The sequence below is a fragment of the Hypanus sabinus genome, chromosome 19, assembly GCF_030144855.1.
Source record: "Hypanus sabinus isolate sHypSab1 chromosome 19, sHypSab1.hap1, whole genome shotgun sequence".
Lineage (NCBI taxonomy): Eukaryota > Metazoa > Chordata > Chondrichthyes > Myliobatiformes > Dasyatidae > Hypanus > Hypanus sabinus.
In genome coordinates, this window is record NC_082724.1 from 43,130,431 (window position 1) to 43,158,013 (window position 27,583).

The following is a 27,583-nucleotide window of genomic DNA, read 5'->3' on the forward strand; positions in this document are numbered from 1 at the left end:
TAAATCAAAGCATTGAGTACAGAAGTTGGGATATAATGCTAAAGTTGTACAAGGCATTGGTAAGGCCAAATTTGGAATATTGTGTGCAGTTCTGGTCACCGAATTATAGGAAAGATATCAATAAATTAGAGAGAGTGCAGAGACGATTTACTAGGATGTTACCTGGGTTTCAGCAATTAAGTTACAGAGAAAGGTTGAACAAGTTAGGTCTCTATTCATTGGAGCGTAGAAGGTTGAGGGGGGATTTGATCGAGGTATTTAAAATTTTGAGAGGGATAGATAGAGTTGACGTGAACAGGCTGTTTCCATTGAGAGTAGGGGAGATTCAAACTAGAGGACATGATTTGAGAGTTAGGGGGCAGAAGTTTAAGGGAAACACGAGGGGGTATTTCTTTGCTCAAAGAGTGATAGCTGTGTGGAATGAGCTTCCTGTAGAAGTAGTAGAGGCCAGTTCAGTTGTGTCATTTAAGGTAAAATTGGATAGGTATATGGACAGGAAAGGAGTGGAGGGTTATGGGCTGAGTGCGGGTAGGTGGGACTAGGTGAGATTAAGGGTTCGGCACGGACTAGGAGGGTCAAGATGGCCTGTTTCCGTGCTGTGATTGTTATATGGTTGTTATATGGTTATTAGGCCTGGAAGACCAGCATGCCTTCAGGGTTCCGGATTTTCTGCAGGCAGGCGGATTTGAGGTCAGTGCCGTCACCTGGTGTGTCGTGGAAGTACATGGAAGATCGAAAGCAGTGAGCTGGCTGCTGGCTGTGTGCCCAGAGACCTGAGATTGGAAAAAGTGATGCAGCGGACTTTTAACACCATAAATTGACAAGTTAGACCATAAGGTATAGTAGCAGAAGTAGGCCATTCAGCCCATTGAGACTGCTCCGCCATTCAATGAAGGGCTGATCCAGTTCTTTTAGTCATTCCCACTCCCCTGATTTCATCCCATACCCTTTGATGCCCTGGTTAATCAAGAACATATCTATCTCTGCCTTAAGTACACCCAATGACTTGGCCTTCACAGCTGCTCATGGCAACAAATGCCACAGTTCTTTTGTTAAGTCACCCCTCTTGCTGTGTAACAGAGACACCTCTTTTTCCTTTATTGGGGAGAGAGGGAGCCTGTGGTATGTTGAATTACCATGAACAAGTCGTCTGGGGTACTGCAAGTCTGTGTCTTTATTGACGCTTTGCTGCACGCTTGAGTGCTTGGTGGAGGGTGCAGATGCTTCTCTGCTGGTGGTTAAGGGGGTGTCATCGCTTTGCTGCTGCTTATATATGGCAGGGGCAGCTGGTGGGGGGCTTTGGTATTCCAGCATTTAACTATCATTCATTCTTTGGGTCACTCCTCTGGTTTTGTGGATGGTTGCAAAGAAAAAGAACTTCAGGATGTATATTGTATACAGCCCTCCTTATCCGCAAGTTCTGCATGCGCAAATTCAATCAAGAAAACCCGGAAGTGCTCTTCCAGCACTTGTTGTTTGAGCTTGTACACTTTTTCTTGTCATTATTCCCTAAACAATGCAGTATAACAACTATTTACATAGCATTTACATTGTATTAGGTATCATAAGTAATGTAGAGATGATTTAAAGTATATGGGAGGATGTGCGTAGGTTATCATGGATCGGGATCACAAAAAATCAGAAGTTCTCTTACTAAGTCGGAACAGCTACATCCAGTATTATTTAACGTCAGTTAGTCAAATGTTTGTCGTAGAAAATAGTATATGTTTTGCCTTTCTATGCATATAAAACACTTAAGAAACGTATGTATTTCAATAACTAAACTACTGCGTTGCTTAGTAATAATTGTAGCTTTCATCGGGGCAGGGAGTTTTTCACTTTATCCTTTAAAATTGTTCCGATGCTTTTCCAATGACAGATGGCATTTCACCTCTTTCCGATTGCTTTATTATTTCCACTTTATTTTCAATCATGATCGTGATTACTTTCGTGAACAGAAACACTGTGGATTCAGAGCTCCGCTAGGTCCTAAATACCACCCACTCTGGGACAGGTTAAATAAGTCCGGAGTTCTGCTGGGTCCTAAAGTCCACCACACTAGAACAGGTTAAATAAGGGACTTGAGCACCCACGTTTTTTTGGTCCCAGAACCAATCCCTCGCGGATAAGGAGGGCCGACTGTACATTACTCTGATATTAAATGTACCTATTGAAACCTGTTGAAAACTGCTCAGAATACTTCAAATGTGGTGTGACAATGCCTCATAAAGCCTCAGCATTACATCCTTGCTTTTATATTCTTTTATATTCCAGCCCTCTTAAAATCATATTAAATTGCATTTGACTTTCTTCCTACTGACCCAACCTGCAAGTTAACTTTTAAAGAAACAGTTGAGAATTTAATATTTCAGTAATATTTGAGTAATATTGCAACTGTATTGTTGGATTAACCATTCTTTGTTTACATTGTTTATTACAATTTATATGTAAGAAGTACATGAACAGTGTACATTATTACATCGTAAATGCGTGCCTCACCAAAAGTAAAACTAATGTAGTCATGTTTACTCCCAGGCAACCATGTTTTTTCTTTCAATTAAATTCTCAAGTTACAAAACATAACAGTAGTGAAGAGTAGGATTTAAAATGAACCCAAGATGACTACCTACCTGTTGAAACTCAGTCAGATGTTCTTTTCTCGAAAGTGCAGCATGCTTTCTTGCAAAATGAGAGAGGCGGTTGAGTGAAAGAAGGCAGAAAATGGACAAAATTCACAGGTTCATAAATAGTGAGTTCCGGGCGATAGTAATTTTTTAAAAAAAGCAGAAATGGCTGGCTACATCAGAAAGGTTGATGCACTTGATTGCACAAGAGATAAGAGGATATTGTATACTGAGTGAATTGAACTGTTTTTTGAAGCAAATAAAATAGCCAATGGAAAATGAGTGCCAGTTTTGATGAGTGTAATTGGTGGAAGAGCATACAGTTTGCTTAAAATTTTATCTGCACCAACCAAACTAGCCAAAATGAACTTTGCTGATATGATGCAAGTAATGAGGGAACATTAAGAACCAAAGCCATTGTTGATTGTGGAATGATTTAGGCTTCACCAGTGAAATCAAAAGGATGCTGAAAGGATTGTTCGAGCATTGTCAATTCAGTGATACGTTTAATGTTGCACTGAGAGATCACTTAGTTTGTAGATTCATGCAAGAAAGCATTGAAAAATGGCTTCTAACTGAAGCACAATTTACATTTAAAAGAGCACTTGAACTTGCTGTATCAACGGAAATAGCAGATAGGGACGCAATTGACTTGCAGTCCAGAATGAAAGTGAGTGTGAACAAAATTGCAACATCTCAACAGAAACCGGCCTGGCCAAACAAATTGTGTAACTATTGAGTCCTGACGAAGGGTCTCGGCCCGAAACGTCGACAGCGCTTCTCCCTATAGATGCTGCCTGGCCTGCTGTGTTCCACCAGCATTTTGTGTGTGTTGTTGTTTGAATTTCCAGCATCTGCAGATTTCCTCGTGTTACTGTTGTGGCAGGGTTCATATGCACCAGACCAATGCAGATTTACAGGTGAAACTTGCAGAACAAAGTAGGACACATCAAAGAGCATGCTGGGCAGACAAAAATAAAAGAACTGCAAGGGAAGAAAAAAAGCTGAAAATTCAAGTTGCAGTTTTAAAAAGAGCAGTAAACTGCATGCTGCTGAGGCTGCTGATGGAGATGGAAGAAGAGTCCAACGAGTTTCTCGCCATAAGCACTCACAAAGGGTTTTATTGTTATAATAGACATTTTTGGAGCAGCATCTGAATAGACTCAATTTTATTTCTTACATCCTTCACATATGTGAGGAGTAGCAATTTTTACATTACGTCTCTGAATGTACAATGTGCAAATTACAGTAATTTGTAATAAATAGTATGTACAGTAAGATGTACAACAGAACAGTCAATATAGCTTAGAGATACAATTGTGTCAGTGTGACTTAACCAGTCTGATGGCCTGGTGGAAGAAGCTGTCCCAGAGCCTTTTGGTCCTGGTTTTAATGCTGTGGTATTGTTTCCTGGATGACAGCAGCTGGAACAATTTGTGGTTGGGGTGACTCAGGTCCCCAGTGATCCTTTGGGCCCTTTTTACACACCTGTCAATGTAAATGTCCTGGCCAGGTGGAAGTTTACATCTATAGATGCACTGGGCTGTCCACACCACTCTTTGCAGAGTCATGCGATTGAGGGAAGTACAGTTCCCATACCAGGCAGTGATGCAGCCAGTCAGGATGCTCTCACTTGTGTCCCTGTAGGAAGTGCTTAGGATTTGGAAACTCATACTGAAACTCTTCAACTTTCTGAGGTGAAGGAGGCACAGTAGTGCTTTTTTCCACCACATAGCTGGTATGTACAGACCAAGTGAGACCTTCAGTGATGTGCATACCGAGGAACTTGAAACTGTTCACCCTGTCAACCCCAGATTCATTGATGTCAATCGAGGTGAGCCTGTCTCTGTTCCTCCTGTAGTCCACAACCAGCTCCTTTGTTTTTGCGACATTGACGGAGAAGTTGTTTTCTTGACACCACTGTGTCAGGGTGATGACTTCTTCTCTGTAGACTGCCTTATTATTATTTGAGATTAAGTTAATTAATGTAGCAGATTAGAGCTGTGGTTGGTGACACAGTCATGTGTATACAGAGAGTAAAGGAGTGATTTTGGACAGAGCCCTGAGGGGTTCCTGTGTTGAGGATTAGAGGGGCAGAGGTGAGGGAGCCCACTCTTACCACTTGCCGGCAATCTGACAGGAAGTCTAGGATCCAGCTGCACAAGGCAGGGTGTAGGCTGAGGTTTCTGAGCTTCTTATCAAGTCTGGAGGGAATTATAGAGTTGAATTCAGAACTGTTGTCCAAGAACAGCATTCTCACATAAGTATCCCTCCTCTCCCCGTGTGTGAAGATGGTGTGTAGAGCTGTGGCTGCCTCAAATCAACAGTCAATTGGTTGTATCAGTAGTCGAATTGTAGGGGTCCAGTGTAGGTGGTAGCATGCTGCAGATGTAGTCCTTGACAAGTCTCTTGAAGCATTTGTTTATTATTGAGGTGAGTGCGGCAGGACACCAGTCATTCAGACATGTTACCTTGGTCTTTTTAGGTACAGGGTCAATGGTGGATCTTTTGAAGTAGGAAGGCACTCTACACTAGGAGAGGGAGAGATTAAAAATGTCTGCAAGCATACCAGCCAGTTGTGCTGTGTGCACTCTGAATGGCTGCCCTGGAATGCCGTTTGGTCCCACAGACTTGTGGCTGTTCACTTGTTGGAAGCACCAGTGTACTTCAGCCTCGGAGATGACCAAGGTGCAGGTCACATTGGCGGCTCTTCTCAGGGGCTTAGTGTTGGCAACATCGAACTGATTGTTCATCTGGGAGAAAGGCAGTGATTTTGGCAACACCACTGTGTTTAGCTTTGAAGTCTGTGATGGTGTGCAGAGCTTGCCATAAGCTGAGTGTGTTGTTGGTGGAGAATTGTGTCTTGATCTTGCCCTGTATTGTTTTTTTGCTGCCTTGATGTCTTTGCATAGTTCATGGCTGCATTTCTTGGGTTTCTGGTGGTTACTGGTGGTGAAAGCTCTGTCTCACGTGTTGAGTGCAGTCACATGAAACTGCTGATCCAGGGTTTCTGGTTTGGATAGACCCTGCCCACGTTTTGGTGGACATGGTCTTTGATACACTTCTGAATAAAGCTCGTGACTTCTTCTATGAACAAGGAGTCATCCTCATTACGAAAGACATTCCAGTTGACGTCATCAGTGCAGTTCTGCAGCACAGAGACTGATTGGTCAGACCAACAGTGGACGGTTTTAACTTGTTTCACCTCTTGTTTCAGCTTCTGCCTGTACACGAGCAGATGGAGGAGTGGTCAGACATCCCAAATGGTGGATGCAGGAGCTCTTTGGAAGCATTGTGGAAAGGAGAATAGCAGTGGTCGAGTATGCTATCTCCCCATGTGCGCACCTGGATATGTTGACGAAACTTCAGAGAGACTTCAGTCAGCGACACCTGATTAAAGTCTCCGGCTGTAAAAGCAGCCTCTGGGTGCTGATGGTCTCATATGTTTTCTTGAGAGGCAGATTACTATCAGCCTGCGGCAGAATATACACAGCTGGGATAATAACAGCCATGAACTCTCTAGGCTGCCAGAATGGTCTACACAGCAGTACAAGGTACTCCAGATCCGGGGAACAAAAGGATTTGAGGGCATGCATGTTCTGGAGGTCTGCACCTCACTCTGGCAAAAAGTTGTGGATCAAGTGCTGCAAGGTTGCCAAGGCACTCAATGTATCTAGATGACATCATTGTTACCAGTAAGGATGACATGTCCAAACACAAAAGACTGTGTTAAAAAAGATTATGGGCTCAGAGCACGATGAAACCAGTGTGAATTATTTAAACCAAGCATCTCTTACTGTGGTCGCACCGTCGATGCACAAGCATTACACAAGTGTGCTGAGAAAATTCAAACACTGATGCACTCACCAAGGCGAAAGGACATATCACAGTTGCGGTCCATTTTATGACTTTCAATTACTATAACAGGTTCCTGTCATACCTGGTTACTCTTGAAATCATTACTCCAGATTGGAAAGAAATGGCAGTGGACAAATGGCAAGGAAATAGTGAAGCCGTGTGAAGTAGCTTTTTAATGGATAAAGGAAATGGTGATGTCACACACTGTACTGACATATTATGATCCACATCGTACAGTGAAACTCAACATATGTATAGATATTCTGTAAGTGAGTTGGAATTTATAGCTAAGCTGGGAGGAGAGCTGTAATATTTGAGTTACTAATATTTGAGAGCTGTTCATCGACTATAGCTTAGCATTTAATACCATTATTCCCACAATCCTGAAACGTCAACTGTTCTTCTTCCTATAGATGCTGCTTGGCCTGCTGCGTTCCACCAGCATTTTGTGTGTGTTGTGTGGATCATCAGAGTCTCCCTCACCACTCTTCTTGACATTTACTGGGAGTGTTGCAGACAAAGAGCCTAAAGGATGTGTTGAGGATCCGTACTATACATCCCATAATCTCTTTGACCCTCTATCATCAGGAAAGAGTTACAGAATTGGGACTAGGACTGCGAAATGGGTAGCAGCTTCTTCCCTCATGTTTTCAGATTCATGAATACCCTGCCACCAGTGAGGTCTCATCACTAAGACAGTGAGCTGCCTACTGTTCCGTTTTCCTGTTCTGCACTTTACTACATGCATTTTGAATTATATTTTATTAACTTATTTATAGTATAATATTTTGGCTTATGTACTGTGTGTGGTGCATGTTGTGTGGGTGCACCGAGGGCCAGAGAAACAATGTTGTATAGATGTACAGTCAGATGACAATAAACTTGAATTTGGATGTTAAGCTCCCAGATATGATCATCTTTCAACCACAACTGTGCGACAAGATCATCCAATTTATTTTGTATACTGTGTATGTTTGAATATAACACATTCAGTTCTGTATTCACTACCATTCATTTCTATTTCATCTCCAAGTAGCCTGAAGTTAAGTTTCATCCCTTTCTAAATTTGTCTTACACTTTATTCAACAGACTTCCACAATATGTCTTGTACTCTCGTTCCCTTTTACTTTATCCTTACTTTTCCAAGCTGTTGAACCTACTGCTCTAATACTAAAGCTCAGTCTACATCCCCAGTTATTCAATTCATCAGGACCCTGATCCCATTAGAACAAGCTCCCTCCTTCCCCAAACTAGAGCTAAAGTCCTATGAATTCAAACACACTTCTCCCGCATCAATCTTTGAGCTACACTTTTCGCAAGACACAAGTGAAATATCCCAGACTCAAGAGGTACTGCAGATGCTGTAAATCTAGAGCAATACACATAATGTGCTGGAGGAGCTCAGCAGGTCAGGCAGCATCTATGGACGGGAATAAATAGTCGACGATTCAGGCCGAGACTCTTCATCAGGACTGGAAAGGAAGGGGGACGAAGTCAGATTAAGAAGCTGGGAGAGGGGAGGACGAAGTTAAAGGTTGCAGATGATAGGTAAAGTTGGGAGAGTGTGATGGGTTGAAGTAAAGAGATGGGGAATTGATTGGTTGAAAAGATAAAGGGCTGGAGAAGGGGGGAATCTGATAGGAGAGAACAGAAAACCATGGAAGAAAGGGAAAGGGGGGAATACCAGAGGCAGGTAAGAAGAGAAGGTGTGAGAGGGAAACAAGAATGGGGAATGGTGAAGAAGAGAGGGGATGTTAATTACTGGAAGTTCAAGAAATCAATGCTCATGTCATCCATTTAGAAGCTACCCAGACAGAATATAATGTGTCGCTCCTCCAACCTGAGTTTGCCTCATGTGGCAGTAGAGAAAGCCATGGATTGATATGTTGGAATGGGAACGGGAAGTAGAAATAAAATGAGTGGCCACTGGGGAATCTTGCTTTTTGTGGCAGATAGAGTGAAGGTGTTTGGTGAACTGGTCTCCCAATCTATGTCAGGTCTCACTGATATACAGGAAGGCACACTAGGAGCACTGTATATGGTAGATGACCCCAACAGACTCACAGGTGAAGTGTTGCCTCACCTGGAAGGACTGCTCGATGTCCTGAATGGTAGTGAGGGAAGAGGTTTAGGGGCAGGTGTGGAACTTGCTCCGCCTGCAAGGGTAAGTGCCAGGAGGGAGGTCAATGTTGAGGGATGAGTGGATAAGGGAATCCCATAGGGAGCGAACCCTGCGGAAAGCTGAAAGTTGGGGTGGGGGTAAGAGGAAAAATGTGCTTGGTGGTGGGATCCCATTGGAAATGGCAGTGGTTATGGAGAATTATGTGCCGGATGTTGAGTCTTGTGGTAGGTGAGGACAAGAGGAAACCCTATCCCTGGTGTGGCAGTGGAGAGGTGGGGTGAAAGCAGATGTGCACAAAGTTGAAGAAATACAGATGAGGGCAATGGAGGAAAGGAAACAATTTTCTTTGAATTATTTTTTTTTCTGTGTTTTAAATAACTTTAATCCTAGCCCAATATTTATATGACATCAACACTGCAAGATGTCAGCTTAGCATGGCATATTTGTAAGCATTCCTCACCAGGAAAATGACATTTAGTATTATGTTATTGCTGAGTTAATAGCTATTGGCTCTTGCACATCCTCCTTGGAGAAATAATCAGAAACATCAGTCTTTCAAAAGCAATTCGCAATTACGTAGTTTAGGTCGAGTGCCTCTATAAACAATTCTAATAAAGGGATATTGTGGAGCTGAATGATCTTAAAGGTTCACTACTGCAAATTAAATGAGCTGCCATTGGCATAGTTGAAGAGATTTTGAAACAGTCCTAAACACTCTGAGTCTTTTCAATTTTCTTAGTGAATCCCAAACTTCAATTTTCTTGAGTATTCAGTTCCTGATATGTTCTTAACATTTTAGCTTTCTTCACCCCAAGATCCTGTGATCAGTCCAGTCTAAGACTACCAGTCATATGTGCCTGATGAGATTTCAGTATTGGTCCTTTGATTCTGATTCTCCTGTATTCCAGTAAGTTAACTTAATCATTCACATTAATATCAATGCCCAAAGAATAAAAGCATAGAAATATAAAAATACAGAGCAGGAACAGACCATTCCTATCAATGCACCATAGAAAGAATCCTTTCTGGATGCATCACAGATCATGACCACCAAAAATTGCAGAGGGCTGTAGACGCAGCTCAGCACATCACAGAAACTAACCTCCACTCCACTTCTGTTTTTACTTCTCCTTCCTTCAGTAAAGCAGAACATAATCAAATACCCCACTCAATCTAGACATCCTCTCTCTTCTTCCATTGGGTAGAAGATACAGACACCTGATATAATGTACCACCAGGCCCAAGGGCAGTTTTTCTGCAGTTATAAGAATATTGAATGATCCCCGAGAAAAAGATGGACTCTTGTCTTCACAATCTACCTTGTTGCGATCTTGCACCATGTTACGTACTTGTATCACACTTTCTCTGTAGCTAATACACTTTGTTCTGCTTCAGTTATATTTTCATCCTGTTGTCCTTCAAGGCACTATGTAATGACCTAATTTGTATGTACAGTATGCAAGACAAGCTTTTCACTATATCTAAGTACACGTGACAATAACAAACACAAAATACTGGAGGAACTCAGCAGGTCAGGCAACATCTATGGAGAGGAATGAACAATTGATGTTTTGGGCTGAGACTCTTCATTAGAACTTGACGTTTCTTTCTGAGGCCCTTTCCAGCATCTGTAGAATCACTTATGTTTATGATATGTGGCAATAAACAAATTCCATTTCTAATTCCCTCTTCTTTGCTTGTCAGTCAGTTTTCTACTTATGCTATTATATTTCTCCCAATCCTATGTGCTTTTGTTTTGCATAACAAGTCTGTTATAAAATGCCATTTGAAAGTCCTAATATACATTAACTGGCTTCTCCTATCCACTCAACTTCGTACTTCCTCACAAAGCTCCAATAAATTAGTTAAATATGACTTCTGTTTCATAATTTCATAATTTCATAATGCAATTCTCTAATCCTCCTAATTTTATCCAAGAGTAGCAGTCAAGTATTTTTCCTCTTATTGATGTTAGACAAAGTGTCGACAATTCTATGTTTTCCCCTCTCTCTCTCCTTTTTTTAAAACAGTGAAATTACATTTGTCACCCTTGAATATGTTGGAACTGCCCCAGAGTTTAAGGAATTTTAAAATTTGCAGCCAGTGTGTCCAGGGCCACTTCATTCAGTGTCCTGTTATGTCGATTGTCAGATCCTTTGTCTTCACCCTGAAATGTTGATTCTGGTTCTCTTCTCATAGATACAGCCTGACTCGCTGGATGTTTTCAATATTTTCCATTTTTATTTCTTGTTTTCAGCATTAACAACTTTGTAATTTAATTCTCCTCAACACAAATCCCTTATTGAGTTCAAATTAGGAGAATCACTGGAGCAGAAGTGTATAATAAACTCTGGAATGTTAGCCCATCTGAAAAGCATATACACCGCATTTCAGGCAATCTACCAGGAACCCCAATAATTTAATTTTAATCTTAATTAATTCAAAAATTAATATTTTAATGAAAACAACTTTTAAGAAGTGAGTAACTTTTATTAGCGAAGTGGGGAAAGAATCTGAAAACCTGACATTTTGATCATTGTTAGCATCAGCACTCCTGCTTTCCTAAGACTAAACTTCTTCAAACTCAATGATTATGCATCGTGTGATTAAAACTCAGTAGTATCATTACATACAAAATCGTGGGTACTAGTATGAAAAATTATGCTTCCTTCTGTTTTCAATTAGGACACTTCCATTCTTAAGGGGAACTCTTTATTTAAAAAAAATGGATGATAATAAAAAAATTTCAAGAAAGGTAAATGCAACTCTTTCTCCAAGTTCTTTTTCAAAATTTGAGAAATGAATTACTCATTTCCAATAGTAGCATATTGTCCTGTCAAATTCATCTCCCAACTAGTGTTTACAAATTAAATTTATTTCCGGTAAACTATTAAATTCACAACTCTTGAATTAATTTTTGTAGTGATCCCATCATCTTGTTGCATAATTAAAAAGAGCTTTCTAGTAAGTGATAAAGACTGCAAGTATAAATGATAAATGTAGATAACAAGAGAAACTAAAACTATCATTGGATTAAAAGGCAAGACTTATGACTGTTGTTGGAATATTGAAACAATTTTAAGGAATTAGGCAATGTTAATGGCCATGTGCAAGAAAATTGGTTACAGAGAAATAAGCACAGGAATGGGAATGAGAACTGGAATAGAGCTGAATGATCAACTCCGTGTCATAAAGAAATAAGATGAGCATTAAATTTTTAAGTAACTAGAATGGAAAAACGTGAAAAAAAGGTAGTACAAGTATGAACTTGAAAAGTAAATTGAATACTGATGGGTAAATACTTCTACAGATATAAAAATAGTCAGTGGTAACAAAAATCTTCCACCTCATTTGGAGATGGAAGAAATTATAATGTGTATCAGAAAATTTGAAGAGCCATGAAATAAATACTTTATGATGGTTTTCATTGTAGAGGATAAAAAGTGATCTGAAAACAATAGTTTCAGTAGAAACGAAGAGCATAAATTAATTTTAAAGACATTATTATGGTAAAAACCTGGCAGATTAGAATATTTAACTAGCTATGCTTCTACTTAGAGTATGAAAAGTTGCTATAGGGTTAGTGAATGCACTTGTTCTTTCAGAATTTTCCAGACTGTTGAAAAGGCTGTGAATTAGAAGATACCATACGTGACTCTGCTTTCAACGAGGCAAGGAGGGAAAAGCAAACCACTGGTAAGGTAAGTGCTAATTGACATATAACAAGGGACAGAAAAATTCAATTCAGTTGTCTGGAACTGAGGTTAAAACCACAGGGAAATATTATGTTTTTAGATTTTCAAAGAGATACACAATGTCAGGGCTCACAATATGGGTGACAGCATAAATTGAACACTTATTTGTTCATTTTTTAATTTTACTGAATATGGCAGCTCTGCTTATTGTATTTATTGTCCATTCTACTTCCTTGATTGACTGGCTTGCTAGGCCAGTCCAGATGACATCCACAGAAATATCTCTGGAGTCACTTATAGCTAGAACAGACAGACCTCCTTCCCTGTAGGAATGACAGGGTCTTAGATAACAACCCTCACTAGCGATTAGTGTTTATGAAACAATAACCAGGCAGTTAACTGACTTGAAATTCCAATATTGGGATTTGTCATCAGGTCATTAAATTATTTATTAGTGCGACTGGACTACTGAAGAAGTACAATCAACAAGACACCAGAGAGTGGGTAAAATGGGTCACTTTTAGATGGGCTTGTTGTAACTAGTAGATTGATCCAAGTATGCTTGGACCTCATCTACCTAAAAATCATATTTATAACTGAGATCAGTAGTGTGTGTACTGTATTGATATTTTGTGAGGATGCAAAGTATAAAGGTAGCTGCTTTGACCTTGACTAATTCAAGTGAACGGTCAAAACTGAAGGAGATAAAATATAATTTGGAGGAATGTAAAGGAAAATTAGAAAATAATGGCATACTTTTCAAACGGTGAGAGATTGGGAAGTACTTGCACTTGGAGTGACCTCTGCCCTTGTACAGGAAGTTAGCAAACTGGTACGTTGGTAAGCAATTAATGTAGATTTTTGAAGAATAAGAGTAAAAAAAGATTTCTTGCAAAGATGAAGATCTACGGTAAGAGCATTGATGAAACTATATGAAGTCTAATGGAGAAAAATGCTAGGAGGAACGTAATGAAAGTTCATTAAATGAAGTCCTTTGACAGTAATTTGGTAGTTTTCATTTATATTCTCCCGAAATTAGAAGAACTATTATTGAAAGATGTTTAAATCTGTGGATTTTGGCAGGGTTGATACTGGATAATGATTTGGCTGGCAGGGGTGTCTAGAGTCATTTAGAGTTTCAGGAAAAGGAATCAATCATGTAGCACTGAGATGTAGAGAAGTTTTTTAAATTATCATTGGAATTATCCACAGTGCCTAGGTATTCAGGCTTTGATTATATTCCACTCAGAGTTCAGTAATATTGGATATTTCATGGCCAAAGATTTTTTTTTTTGAGGTCATGTTGAGGTGAAAGATCTGAGGCGGGAATCTGGGATCACATCCCGGGGCGGGTAATCAGGATGTGTGTGGGAATTTCTAGAGTGCCTAAGGGAAAACTGAGTCCTTGAGGAGAGCTGCCAAAGGGACCTGCAGCTTTGTCATCTCTGAGTACGCAGGTGTTTCCAATGAGTGGACAGTCACAAGGCCACGGGACCGGACGGCATCCCAGGGCGAGTACTCAGGATGTGCGTGGCCCAACTGGCAGGTGTGTTTACAGACATTTTTAATTTCTCCCTCTCCCAGTGTAGAGTGTCCTGCTTCAAGACATCCACCATTGTTCCGATACCTAAAGAGACCAAGGTGACATGTCTAAACAACTGGCGTCCTGTTGCACACACCTCAATAATATGCAAATGTTTTGAGAGGCTGGTCAAGACTACATCTGCAGCATGCTACCACCCAAACTGGACCCCATACAAATCGTCTACTGACACAACTGACGCAATAGTCACAGCTCTACACACTGTCCTAACACACCCGGAGAAGAAGGATGCTTATGTGAGAATGCTGTTCTTGGACTACAGTTCAGTATTCAACACCATAATTCCCTCCAGGCTCAACAAGAAGCTCAGAGACCTCAGCCTTCACCCTCCCTTGTGTACCTGGATCCTGGAATTCCTGTCAGATCACCAACAGGTGTTAAGAGTGGGCTCCCTCACCTCTGTCCCTTAACACAGGTATCCGTCAGGGCTGTGTACTAAACCCCCTCCTTTACTGTCTGTATACCCCTGGCTGTGTCGCCACCCACAGCTCCAATCTGCTAATTAGATTTGCTGACAATTTCACACTGATTGGCCTGATCTCAAATAATAATGTGGCAGCTTACAGAGAAGAAGTCATCACCCTGACACAATGGTGTCAAGAGAACAACTTTTCCCATGATGTCGCAAAAACAAAGGAGCTGGTTGTGGACTACAGGAGCAATGGAGACAGGCTAGTCCCTATTGACATCACTATATCTGGGTTTGAGAGGTGAACAGCTTTTAAGTTTCTCAGTATAAACAGCACAGAAGATTGACGTGATCTGTACATATCGGCTCTGTGGTGAAGAAGGCACAACAGTGCCTCTTTCACCTCAGAGAGTTGAAGGCTTGGTATGGGCCCCCAAATCCTAAGAACTTTCTGTAAGGGCACAGTTGAGAACATCCTGATTGGTTGCATCACTGCCTGGTACTGGAACTGTACCTCCCTCAATTGCAAGACTCTACAGAGAGTGGTGCGGACAGCCCATCACATCTGTAGATGTGAACTTCCCATTATTCAGGACATTTACGAAGACAGGTGTACAAAAAGAGCCTGAAGGATCACTGGGGACTGGAGTCACCACTACCACAAACTATTCTAGCTGCTTCTATCTGGGAAATGGTACCACAGCATAAAAGCCAGGACCAACAGTCTCCAGGACAGCTTCTTCCACTAGGCCATCAGACTGCTTAACTTATGCTGACACATCTGTATTTCTATGTTATATTGATTATCCTGTTGTACATAATATTTATTATAATTCTATAAATTGCACATTTAGATGGAAATGTAGCATAGTTTTTCATCCTCATGTTCATGAAGGATATAAGTCAGTCCAATTCAGTTTAGGTTATAGCTTTTTAGAGAAGCTTGTGCTTGAGCCCATGAGAGGATCAGCTATTCTGGATTTGTTGTTGTGCAATGAACCAGAATTGATTAGAGAGCTGAAGGTAAAAGAACCCTCAGGAGTAAGTGGTCATAATATGATTGAATTCACCTTGGAAGTTGAAAAGGAGAAGCTGAAATCAGGTGCATCAACATTACAGTGGAGTTAAGGGAGTTACAGAGGCATGAGAGAGGAGTTGGCCAGAATTGATTGAAAAAGAATACTGGCAGGGATGATGGCAGAGAAGCAATGGCTGGGATTACTGGAAGCAATTCAAAAGGCACAGGAGATGTACATCCCAAAGAAGAGGTATTCTAAAGGAAAGATGACAAAACTGTGGCTCACGAGAGAAGTCAAAGCCACCATAAAATCAAAGGAGAGGGCATATAATAGATCAAATATTAGTGAAAAGTTAGAGGATTGGGAAGCTATTAAAAACCAACAGAAGGTAACTAAATAAAGTCATTTAAGAATATAAAGATGGAATACAAAAGTAAGCTAGCCAATAATATCAAAGAGGATACAAAAGGTTTCTTCAAATACATAAGAGAGGTGGAAGTGGATATTGAACCACTGGATAATGATGCTGGAGATGTAATAATGGGGAACAATGAAATAGCGGATGAACTGAGGACGTATTTTGCATCAGTCTTCATTGTAGAAGACACTAGCAGTACTGTGGCACTTCCAGGTATCAGGGTTCATGGAGAGTGTGATATTACCATAACTTCTTGGATTCCTTGGAAACTGGATGATCAGAAGGTAGATAAGTCACCTGCACCAGATGGTGTACACCCAGGTTTCTGAAACAGGTGGCTGAAGAGGTTGTGAAGGTGTAAGTTATGATCTTTCAAAAATCAGTAGAATCTGGAATAGTTCCAGAAGACTGGACAATTGCAAATGTCACTCGACTCTTTAAGAAGGGAGTGGCAGAAGAAAGGAAACTATGGACCAGTTAGTCTGACCTCAGTGGTTGCAAAGATATTGGAGTCGATTATTAAGGATGAGATCTCAGTGTACTTGGAGGCAAGTGATAAAATAGGCCTTAATCAGCATGGTTTTCTCAAAGGAAAATCTTGCCTGCCAAATCTGTTGGAGTTCTTTGAAGAAATAACAAGCAGGTGTCAAGAGGCTGAGCAGGGATCCAATCGCAGACCCAGTACTGTGCACACAGTGATATTAATTGAGTAACAAATCCCAAGGTGGAAACAAGTCAGCGTCAAAGTTCAGGAAGAAATCAAATCATCCAGAGAAATCCAAAAACCAGAATCGGGAAACAGGCAGCGTCAGTATTCAGGCAGACAGAGTTCAGATACAAATGCTGGGAAGTGTCAAGAAAACTCACTGGCACAATCTGACAACAAATGGGTGAAAACACATTGAAAATACTCTGAGCAATAAACAGGGAGGCAGATGATAGGGGGAGCACATTGAGACAGAAGTGGCAGCAAAACAAGTAATAATGAGAAACAGGTGAGAGGTAAAGAGTAATACAGGCGCTGGAGTAGAGCAGGAGTGGGGACAGGAGCACATGGCAATACAAAACCACAGACTGACAGCTCGGGGGAAAAGACATAAAAAGACAGAATTCAACTGGAGGCACTGACGGCAGGATCGACAAAGGATAATTGATTGTTATTGTAATCCTGTTCAGATGGCCTTTGACAAGGTGCCGCACATGAGGCTGCTTAACAAGCTACATGTCTATGGTATTACAGGAAAGGTACTAGCATGGATAAAGCAGTGGCTGATAGGCAGGAGGCAAAGTGTTGGAATAAAGAGAGCCTGGTTGGCTGCCAGTAACAAGTGGTGTTCCACACTGGTCTGTGTTGGGACCTATATTCTTTTACATCATATGTCAATGACTTGGATGATGGAATTGATGACTTTGTTGCCAAATTTGCAGATGATATGAAGATAGGTGGAGGGGTAGGTAGTTTTGAGGAAGCAGAGAGGCTACAGAAGGACATAGACAAATTAGAAGAATGGACAAAGAAATGGCAGATGGAATCGGGAATGTATGGTCATGCACTTTGGTAGAAGAAATGAAAGGGTTGTCTATTTTCAAAGTGGAGCAAAAATACAAAAGAAAACAGGTGTAAAGGGACTTGGGAGTCCTTGTGCAGGATTCCCTAAAAGTTAATTTGCAGGTTGATTCTGTGGTGAGGAAGGAAATTTCAATGTTAGCATTCATTTCAAGAGGACTAGTATATAAAAGCAAGGATGTGATGTTGAGACTTTATAAAGCACTGATGTGGTCTCACTTGGAGTATTGTGAGCAGTTTTGGTCCCCTTAGAAAGGATGGGTCGAAACTGGAGAGGGTTTAAAGAGGGTTCACAAAAATTATTCCAGGATTGAATGGGTTGTCATATGAAGAGCATTTGATGGCTTTGGGCCAATAGTAACTAGAATTCAAGGCAGAGGTTAATAGATTCTTGATTGGTCATGGCATGAAGGAATATGGGGAGAAGTCAGGAGACTAGGGCTGAGAGGAAAATTGGATCAGACATGATGAAATGGTGGAGCAGACTCAATGAGCCAAATGGCCTAATACTGCTTCTTTATCTTAAGGTCTTATGGTCTTCTCTGATAAGTGACCTATTCCTGCTCTTCTTTCTTATATTCTTACCATATCAATCTTTGTAATATAAATTTGCTTGGTTAATGTTGATTGTGACTGTTAGGCATTGAGTGTTATGCTTATCCACAAAAGTAAGATTTTTGCTTTGAAATTCAGGGCAATAATATATCTTGGAGTTATAAATGACTCTGCTGATAGTATCTGGTGCAAATGTTTTGATGTAGGCGCAGATGTAGAACGTATTACCGAAAACTCAGCAGCAAATACAGCATTGCAAATCAGAGTAACAAGAGAAATGGTTTACATAATCATCCAGTCCTAGCATTTCCAAATACAATATAGTCCCGTGAATGGAAAAATCTACATAAAGTGTTGATATGGCCCAGCCCATCATGGGTATATCTCTCCCCTTCACTGAGCACATCAACAAAGAGTGCTGTGGCAGGAAAGCCGCATTCATCATCAAGAACCCCCAACATCCAGGCCATGCTCTCTTCTCATGGCTGCCATCAGGAAGGAGGTGGAGATACAGGAACCTCATGAACCACACCACCAGGTTCAGGAACAGTTATTATCCCTCAACCATCAGGCTCTTGATCCAGAGGGGATTACTTCACTCACCCCAACAGTTAACAGTTCCCAATGAACAGTCCTCTGATGGTCAGGATGCACAACCACTGCTCCCTCACCATCATGCTCAACACAAGTGCCCACAGGGCTGTGTGCTGACCCCATTGTTGTACACTCTACTCACACACAACTGCAAGGCTAAACACTCAAGCAATCACATCATCAAGTTTGCTGATGATACAACAGTGGTGGGGCTCATCACCAACAATGATGAGAAGTACTAGAGAGGGAAGGTTTTAGAGCTCGTGGCCTGGTACAAGGAAAATGAACTCTTTCATCTTCATCAGGGTTGATGCCTGGGCATGTCTAATCCGTTGGTATTTATTCCCCCGTCCTCTATCTATCCTGATTACTTATTTCTCAATCAATCAGGTTTCCGCTGTCCCTCCGTGTTTACAGTCAAATTCCAGTTCTTTCTAAAGCGAGTCCTCTGTCTCTGTTAACATTCTTTTCCTCCCTCTGGTTTTATTTCCCAAAAGCCATTGGCACAACACAGTAGTTTAGTGTCATCAAAGTCAATCCTATGGCCATTGTAAATGTAATGTTCTGCTACCATTGAGTTCTTCAGGTAACCCAAATGGATACACCTCCTGTGCTCCCTGATGCAGGTTTCCATTGTGCATCCTACCTGGATGATACGCGCTGCTCCGCATTCACAAGGAAGCCTTTAATTATTTAATATTGTTATTTTTGCTTATTTTTTCTAGTTGTTTCTTTGTTATTTACTATGAAGGACCACAGGAAAATGAATCTCAGGGTTGTATCTCATGACATATATGTACTTTGATAAGAAATTTACCTGGAATTTTGAACTTTGAACTTTTCTACCTCCATGTCCTTGCAGAGTATTTCCTTTCCAGTTCCCTTTTAAAATATACTTTTGGGCAATGTATTCTGGTCTATTTCCTCTCTTGATTTAATGATTTGTAGTAAATCTGTGTACACTGATCATCAAATCCGCTTTGTCATCCTTTATTCTTTTATTCTACATTACCTGATACAAGATCATTTATGGGGCTTCAATGGTTTAAACCTTACTTTCCTCTGGTCAAGATAGACAATAACATTGTTTAAGGAAAGCACATTTTGAAGAAATAATAACTGATCCATTGGTGATGAAAGCTTTAAAATAGAGACCAGGAAATCTGGATACGAATCAAATGAACTAAATGTTCTAATCGCTAGTATTAAGGATCTTACAAACATGAAGAGAGAAACCAATTATAGATCGAAGTCAATTAAAAGGAATGCAATCTGCTATAATTGCAGCAATAATTGACAAAAATTAAACAATTATCCTCATCCATATTGTAGGGGCAAAGTTATACTGAAATGTACTAAACACCTGATTTCATTGTACCATAGTGAGCATAGAAGGCATCAGAAGCCAAATGAACAATGGACACATCTGAAGCAATGTAAATTCCATTTTGCAATTATGGCTTACTGTTCAAGTTCACAATTTTTGGTTAACATCTGAATAACATATGGGTGAGAGGCATTGTACATTTTCAAGAAATGTATTAGTGTTGTTACTATTTAGGGCTGTTCGTGAAATGATAATTTCACAAATTGAAAGCCATGCTGAATTTACAGAACAGTTTATTGGTCAGTTTATTTGACTGTAGACAATTAAACCCAGATATCCTTATCTGTCTAAAAAAGTGCCAATATTGAATTATTCTACCTCTTTATTTTACAATAACCTGACCTAACAATAAAAATTAATCAATGCTACTTTCAATTTCCAATCCTCCTCCATCTTTATATAGCCTGACTTTAAATCTTACTTTTATTTCCCTACCTTGAGCTCTTTACCCTAATCCTTTGAATTGGGCTGTTGGCTTGCATCTATGACAAGCCTTTTGACTGCTGCCTTGTTTACACTTCTCTTATCCTATGTTATAGTCACAAGTAGAATTTACATTGGTGCAGATGCTGTCATTTACTGCTATCCTATTATCCAGTATCCTCTAAAGTCTGCTTTCCACTCTTAGTTTGTCGGTCTTCTCTTCCATCAATCTCAAGTTCAATACCAGTGTTTCCCCATTATTTGAATGAGCATTCTATGTTTGACTGGACTCTTACTCTGTCAAATCAAATTACAGTACCTCATTATTGGCTCTTACATCTCCTTCTTGTATCCAGGACAGCAACAAGGTTTTCCTTCTCTTCATTTCCCAGCTTATTGCCCTCAGCCTTTCTCTTTCATTCCCACCATTTTCAGTTCATCTATTCATCTCTGTTCCATTCGCCAATAGCCCAAACATTTATCTGCCCTCCTGTGACTGCCTCTGTTTAAGACATGAAGTGCATATTCTTACCCTTTCACTTTGCACTTCTTGGGGTTTTAACACTCCTAGGTACAAGAAATTTGCTTACCCATCCCTTAATCAATTTAGAATATGGTGTTTGCATTTATTGGTTTCAATCGCCTGGTAAAGCTCATCATTAAAGGCAGCACATATTGCTACCTGCACGGTGATAAAGCTGCTGCTAATTGTTGTGAATCTTGCAAAATCCATTTAAAGCCATAGCTTGTAAAGGGGAGTACTTTCTAAATTATCCATTGGAGGGAGCCACTAGACTAAAGGCTAACACAGGGGTGGGCAAACTTTTTGACTTGAGGCCCACAAAGGGTTCTAAAATATGACAGGGGGGCCGGACCAGGAGCAGATGGACGGAGTGTTTTGGTAATACACCTCATAAGAGAAAATAAAATATCATGGGATATGTAGAAAACATGTGCTTTAATTTCAATTGAAAATGAACAAATGCATTACAACAAAATATCTGTCTTTGAAGTCCCATGGTATTTAGCTATTTATTGAAATGTCTTTTAAAACACTGAAAATTAAATGAATAAAATACAGCTTTTTTTTAATAGTAACAGTTATTATTTTAAAGCACTGAAAATTCTGTTATCCTTCAAGATATTATCATCATCACTCTCCTCCTGACTGTCTTTATTTTAAAAACGGTAGGAGATGCAGGTCTACTTGTCCTGCTCCTTCTTATTCAATTGTCCCATGTGCCAAAACTCAACAATGAACTGCACAATGACAGAACAGTGAGAGCGCGCCAATATGCGGAGCTCTGTGCTCGCAAATCCCTGCAAGCCATCTCCCTTAGCCGGAACGCTGGCTAATTGTGAGCCAGTTCGATTGTGCCAGGAAATGGGTTGCCACAAGGTCACATAGTAAAGCGCAAATGTGGAGTAATACGCTGCACCTCAACAAAGGTCAATGTATATAGAGTGCGTCATCTATTGGGAAGACGCCAGAATTGCGGGGAAAAAACGTTAACAAGGTTTATTAATATAATTTCATCAAGTTCTGCCGGCCGGATTAAAAAGCTTAACGGGCTGCATATGGCCCTTGGGCCGTAGTTTGCCCATGCCTGGGCTAACACTAAGAGCACTATCATCATTGAATGCAGCACAGAAAGACACCAGTAGTTGCTATATGCCTATACAAGCTTTTTAAAAGAGCTATTAAGTTACCATTGTTAGGTATTTCTTTTTGATTTTGTTGTAACCATGAATTTAGACATTGAGTTGCAGATCTTGTCAATGCATCATGAAGTAAAAGTTCCTGTCCTGCCTGTTGTTTTTTCTTTGTCAATTACCTTTGGTTCTTGTGTTAGGATTGCTATTTCTCCTGGTTAGTTACTGAGCGATTATTGAAAAAGAGATTAAATAGTAAATTCATACAGCATCACAATGAGTTGAAGCCTCGTACATGAAAAGGAAGTATCAGTTAGCACGTGCTATATCAATTATTTCCTGTTCTCTTAAGTAAAATAAGTATAAACCAATGCTGGGGTTTCTATATTTGTAAAATATGACAAGGTGCATCTTCACGAGAGCCTGGGTTCTGAACGACAACAGCAGAGAGGTTATATTACAACTTTTTAAAACATTCCTGTGGCTGGAATACCTTCGAGAGTTCTGTTTGTACAAGTTTCTGGCATTTTTGTCTGTTCCTTTTTTTTTGATATTCACCTGTTGGTTATTAATGCAAAATTAGTACAACCGTAATTTCATTTCAGTTGTAAAGACTGGACATGACTTATGTATAATTTATGTTCATAGTTATAACTGATTATTTACTGTTCTAGGGTTTCATCTTCCTCCTTTTATATGTCTCATTGTTGCTCCTTATTGTGCATTAACATAAAAAGATAATTATTTAATGTGCTTATCTTAATAGACATCACAGGAGAATTATGAAACAAAATTGGATACACAGACATAAAAGAAGTGTTATTAAGGTAAATAAAAGGAGGCATAAATGTGGAGTAGTTTAGAAAAGGATTTTTTGGGGCACTCTTAGGGTATTGGATATTGGGTGAGGGTGACCAAAGCCTTAAGTCTATCAACAGTGGTGGCACAATTAACAAGTTAGCATGCAAGGTGAATGAAAGGAGAGAAATGGAGGAAAGCTGGTATCTTTGAGGTTGGACAGCTGGAGGAAATAGAGAGAAGGACAGGGGTGAGGCTTTGGAAATACTCGCAAAGAATATTAACGTTGAAATGCACCTTAATCAGAACCCAAAGTTGGGCAGCAAGCCACAAGGGTAACAAGTGAACAGAATAATGCAGATTAGGACAGCAGCAAAGCTTTAGATGACCTCACATTTACAGAAGGTAAAATGTAGGAATCTGGCGAGGATTACTATGGAGTAGTCATATCTAAAAGAAATCAGAACCTTGGATACAGGTTTTGGCTGCCAGGAAAGGTTATGGTAATAAAACTAAATTACCTTACTGATGGTGGGGAAATTTAGTTCAAAGCTCATTAATGGTTCAGATATGACAGAAGTTGCAAACAAAGTGGTTCAGCTTCAGACAATTGACCAGCAGAGGAATTAAATCAGTGGCCATGGCTGTGGTTTGTGCAGTGGACCAAGGACTTAAATTATCCCAGAATCTAACTGAAGGAAATATCTGTTCATCCAGTGCCAAATGTCAGACAAGCTGATGAGCAATTAAGAAGCAGTAGAGGGATGGAAAGCCTGTAATTTCCTTTTAAAGGAAGTACTTTTGAAACATCTGAGTGAACTGATGATTTTGAGATCTCCTGGGGGTTTTAATGAACTAGACCCTCGAGAATGCAGGTATGGCTGGAGTGGCCATCGCTGGGTCAGATGCTGCATTAAGGCCAGACAGTGGAAGATGAGCCCATGCCAATTAAAGTGTCGAGCAAGATTAAAATGATTGAGGCTGAGAGTGGAAAATAAACAGGTGTTCAGTGCCATCTGCCTGCGATTGACTGGTCTCCCTCTCTTCTCTCTATTACCGTTGTGCGGGAGGTGCAGCTGTCTTGCGTCCCACCCCACCAGGCTCAGATGCAGTTGTGGAACTGGGCTCCTGGACCGGCCTCACTCAGCAATGAACTGGCTTTGCAGCTGTAGATTCACCTTTGATGACTCCACAGTTTATGTTCTATGTACATTTTGTTTACTCATTTTTAACTATGTGTTGCGATTTGTCCTCTTTTGCACGTTGGTTGTGTGAAAGTCATGTGGGATTTTTTGTGGTTTCTATTGTGCTTCTTTGTTTTATGGCTGCCTGCAAGAAGATGAATCTCAAGGTTATTTATCAATACATAAGTTGATAAAAAAAATATTGAGCTTTGAACTTCAAAAGAAAGAGCAGTGAAGAGGAACTGTATTCCATCAGCCCTGATGTGGAAGATGAAGTTTACTGTTTTGGATGATTTCACAGTGATTTAATGTTTATACACAGAGAGCAGTAGTTTTTTTGCTGTTGTAGTTTAATATTAGGGCAGAGGAGACGAGAACGATCGATTTCTTTGAAAATCAAACACCTTGAAAATTTGTAATGATCTCAGTAACTCCCACCAACAGTATGATTATATTTATAGTGTGGTTTGCATTGAGTGAAATATTATTTTTTCTGTGACTTACAGGAACTCTTACTACATATCGGAGGTCCACTGCATTCTTGGTTTAATGCAGTCAGGTGTCAGAAGGCTGACCTCATTCCCTTTTTATTCCACCAATTTCTGGCCAATATCTATGTAAGATAATTTTATATCAATGTGAATTTTTGAAGAAATACAGCTTAGGTTACAGCATTATTTTCAGCAATAATTTGACCAATTGGCTGTCTGTCCACTTGGAGCGATTCAGGGTGTATTCTGAAGAAATTATATCAAAAACGAGAGTCATTATTCTTCGTGTGAGTTACTCAAAACAAAATATCTTTGAAGCGCATTCCAACTTCTGCTTCTTTGCCAAATGTATATGGCAGGAGCTCAGGAATACCAGTTTTGTTCTGTTTCCAGAAGTTTTTCCTTTACTGACAACTGAGGTGGCGGAGAATGACGGATGGCTTGCTGAAGCAATTGAGACATGTGATTTGAACTGAAATGCTATTGTGCTGCATGGTCTGAACTGCAATAATCTCACATTTTGTTTCTCTGCTCCTTACAAAGCAGTAGTATGAGCTGCAGGCATTATTATGGGGAAGAGGATGCTCTGAGCGACTCCTTTGTGCGGCAACAAAGTCTTGCTTTCAGTGAGTCCAGTGATTGCAATCAGTGGAAAAAATACGATGGACATCTGCCAGGCATCAGTCAAAGACTTGGACCAAGAGACTGCAGCTGCTGTTAGTAGATAGGACATTAAAAAGCAATGAAGACCAACATAAACTTACTGAGTCAACCTTCCTTGCTATTACTCCTACTAGGTTAGATCTAGCATATGGTTTCTCATGTTTCTCCTAAACCATTCAATTTTTATGTTAGTGATGAAGTCAAAGAATTTTGAAATGTATATGTAGATAAACTGGGGAAATTTGGTCGTGACACTAGAGGAAATTACGGGCATAGGGAATCGTGGATCCTTGAAAGCAGAAGTTATCTAAGTGTACTGTGGCAGGGCATTGATAATGGGGTGTCAGGATATGTAATACAAGGGGATGGTGATGACCTGATCATTGGGCTCTGATTTTATGAACGTACACTTGCTGAGGCCAAGGAAAATAAAGCCTGAGCTTCTTGAAAAAAAATGTGGTTTGGTAAAAGGTATACCTGAAGTTTGTCATTCCTCGATCACATCCTGCAACTGGAATTCTTGAAGGCTGGGAGCCCCAGCCTCCCGATATCATACAGCACGAATGGTGGCACATGACCTCTTTTTTTTTGTCTGACTTAGCAGTCAATAGTTGGTTAGCCAGCTGCTACCCCCACCCCTGACCTGCCTCTGATAAAACCTGTTCTAGTCTGCACCACTTGACTTTCTGTTGTCACACTTTTATCATGATTCAAACATTAATCTTTTTTCCGTTATAATATCTGCTTTCTATAATTACAACATATTTTGTATGAAGTAAACTTGACACTCGTTGATTGTTCAATTTGCCTACAAATTGCTGAATCTACTAACTTCTTTGCTGCTCCTTATTTTTCCTAGTGATATTCCTGACAACTAATATCAAACTGAAAAGAAAAGCATAATAGTTTTATATTTTAAAATATAATAACAAAATTAACTTCAACTGTTGAATTATTGTCTATGACTTTTAAGCTGGAATTAAAAATCACTATGCATGATGTGCAAAATTGGCCTTCAGTACTGTGCAAGCTGTTTGGGGGCTAATACATTGTCCAATGAATGTGATTTTTTTATATGCGGGTGAACTGCAGTGAATGACAAACTGAATATCAAGTACCTTTTGAAAGTCTATAAATAAAAAATCTACCCTATTATCCTGATTGGTCCTTTGTTATTTCATCAAATACCTGAGTGGAGTTAATTAGATACAATTTACTGATTGTTATCTTCTGTCAAACAAAATGACAATTAACTCCTTTATTAACATCTCAATCTGTAGTTGTGAGGACTTCGATCTTTACTGTCTCCATATGAAGGTCTGCTGTTGACCACTCACTGTCTTCCTAGCCTACTTCCATCCATCTGTGTTAGATTCCTTCTCAGATCACTGAAATTTGGGTTTGGCATTTTCACTAATGATTTTTTTTGAGTCCTTCTCCAAGCTACTTTAAACCTTATTATATACTAAATGTTTTTATTTTCACCCACCGCAATGTTTCACAGTTCTCAGAACTGAAGCACAAAGATGAGAAAACCTGCAGATGCTGAAAATCCAAGCAACACACATAAAATGCTGGAGGCCAGGCAGCATCTATGGAAAAGAGTATGGTCAACTCGGGTCGAGACCCTTTAGCAGGACTGGAGATAAAAGATGAGGAGTCAGAGTAAGAAAGTGGGGGGAGGGGAGGAAGAAATACAAGGTAGTAGGTGATAGGTGAAACTGAGAAGAAGAGGGTGAAGTAAAGAGCTGGGAAGTCAATTGGTGAAAGAGATAAGGGCTGGAGAAGGGGAATCTAATAGGAGCGTACAAAAGACCATGGATGAAAGGGAAGAGGGAGGAGCGCTAGAAGGAGGTGATGGGCAGGTAAGGGGATGAGGTGAGAGGGGAAACCAGAATGTGAATGTTGAAAGGGGTTGCAATTACCAGGAGAAATTGATGTTCATGCCATCAAGTTTGAGGCTACCCAGATAAATATAAGACGTTGCTTCTCCGTCCTGAGTGGGGCCTCATTGCCCCAGTAGAGGAGGGAAGGGAACAGGAAGTAGAATTGAAGTGGGTGGCAACCAGGAGATCCTGCTGTTTCTGGTGGATGGAGCAGTCTCCAATCTATGTCGGGTCTCACTGAGATTCAGGAAGCCACACTGGGAGCACTGTATACTGTAGATGACCCCAACAGACTCACAGGTGATGTGTTGTCTCACCTAGAAGGACTGTTAAGAGCTCTGAATGGTAGTGAGGGATGAAGTGAAGGGGCAGATGTAGAACTTGGTTAAGTGCCAGGAGGGAGATCAGTGGGGAGGAATGAATGGACAATGGAGTGGCATAAGGAGTGATCCGTGCTGATAGTGCAATGTGGAGGCGAGGGAAAGATGTGCTTGGTGGTGAGATCCCATTGGGGAATTATGTGTTGGACGTGGAGGCTGCTGGGGTGGTAGGTGAGGACAAGATGAGGCCTATCCTTGGTGGGGTGACAGGAGGACAGGGTGAAGGCAGATGTATGTGAAATGGAAGAGATGCG

General features: G+C 40.3%; 1 long non-coding RNA gene across 1 annotated transcript; it reads left to right on the forward strand.

Annotated features, from left to right (window-relative positions):
- LOC132377898 (uncharacterized) lies at positions 1 to 26,206 on the forward strand. The gene is made up of 4 exons (XR_009506830.1): positions 1 to 837; positions 5,842 to 7,180; positions 12,210 to 12,305; positions 22,694 to 26,206. It is a non-coding gene; the product is annotated as an uncharacterized LOC132377898 (long non-coding RNA).
- Positions 26,207 to 27,583: the final 1,377 nt, after the last annotated feature.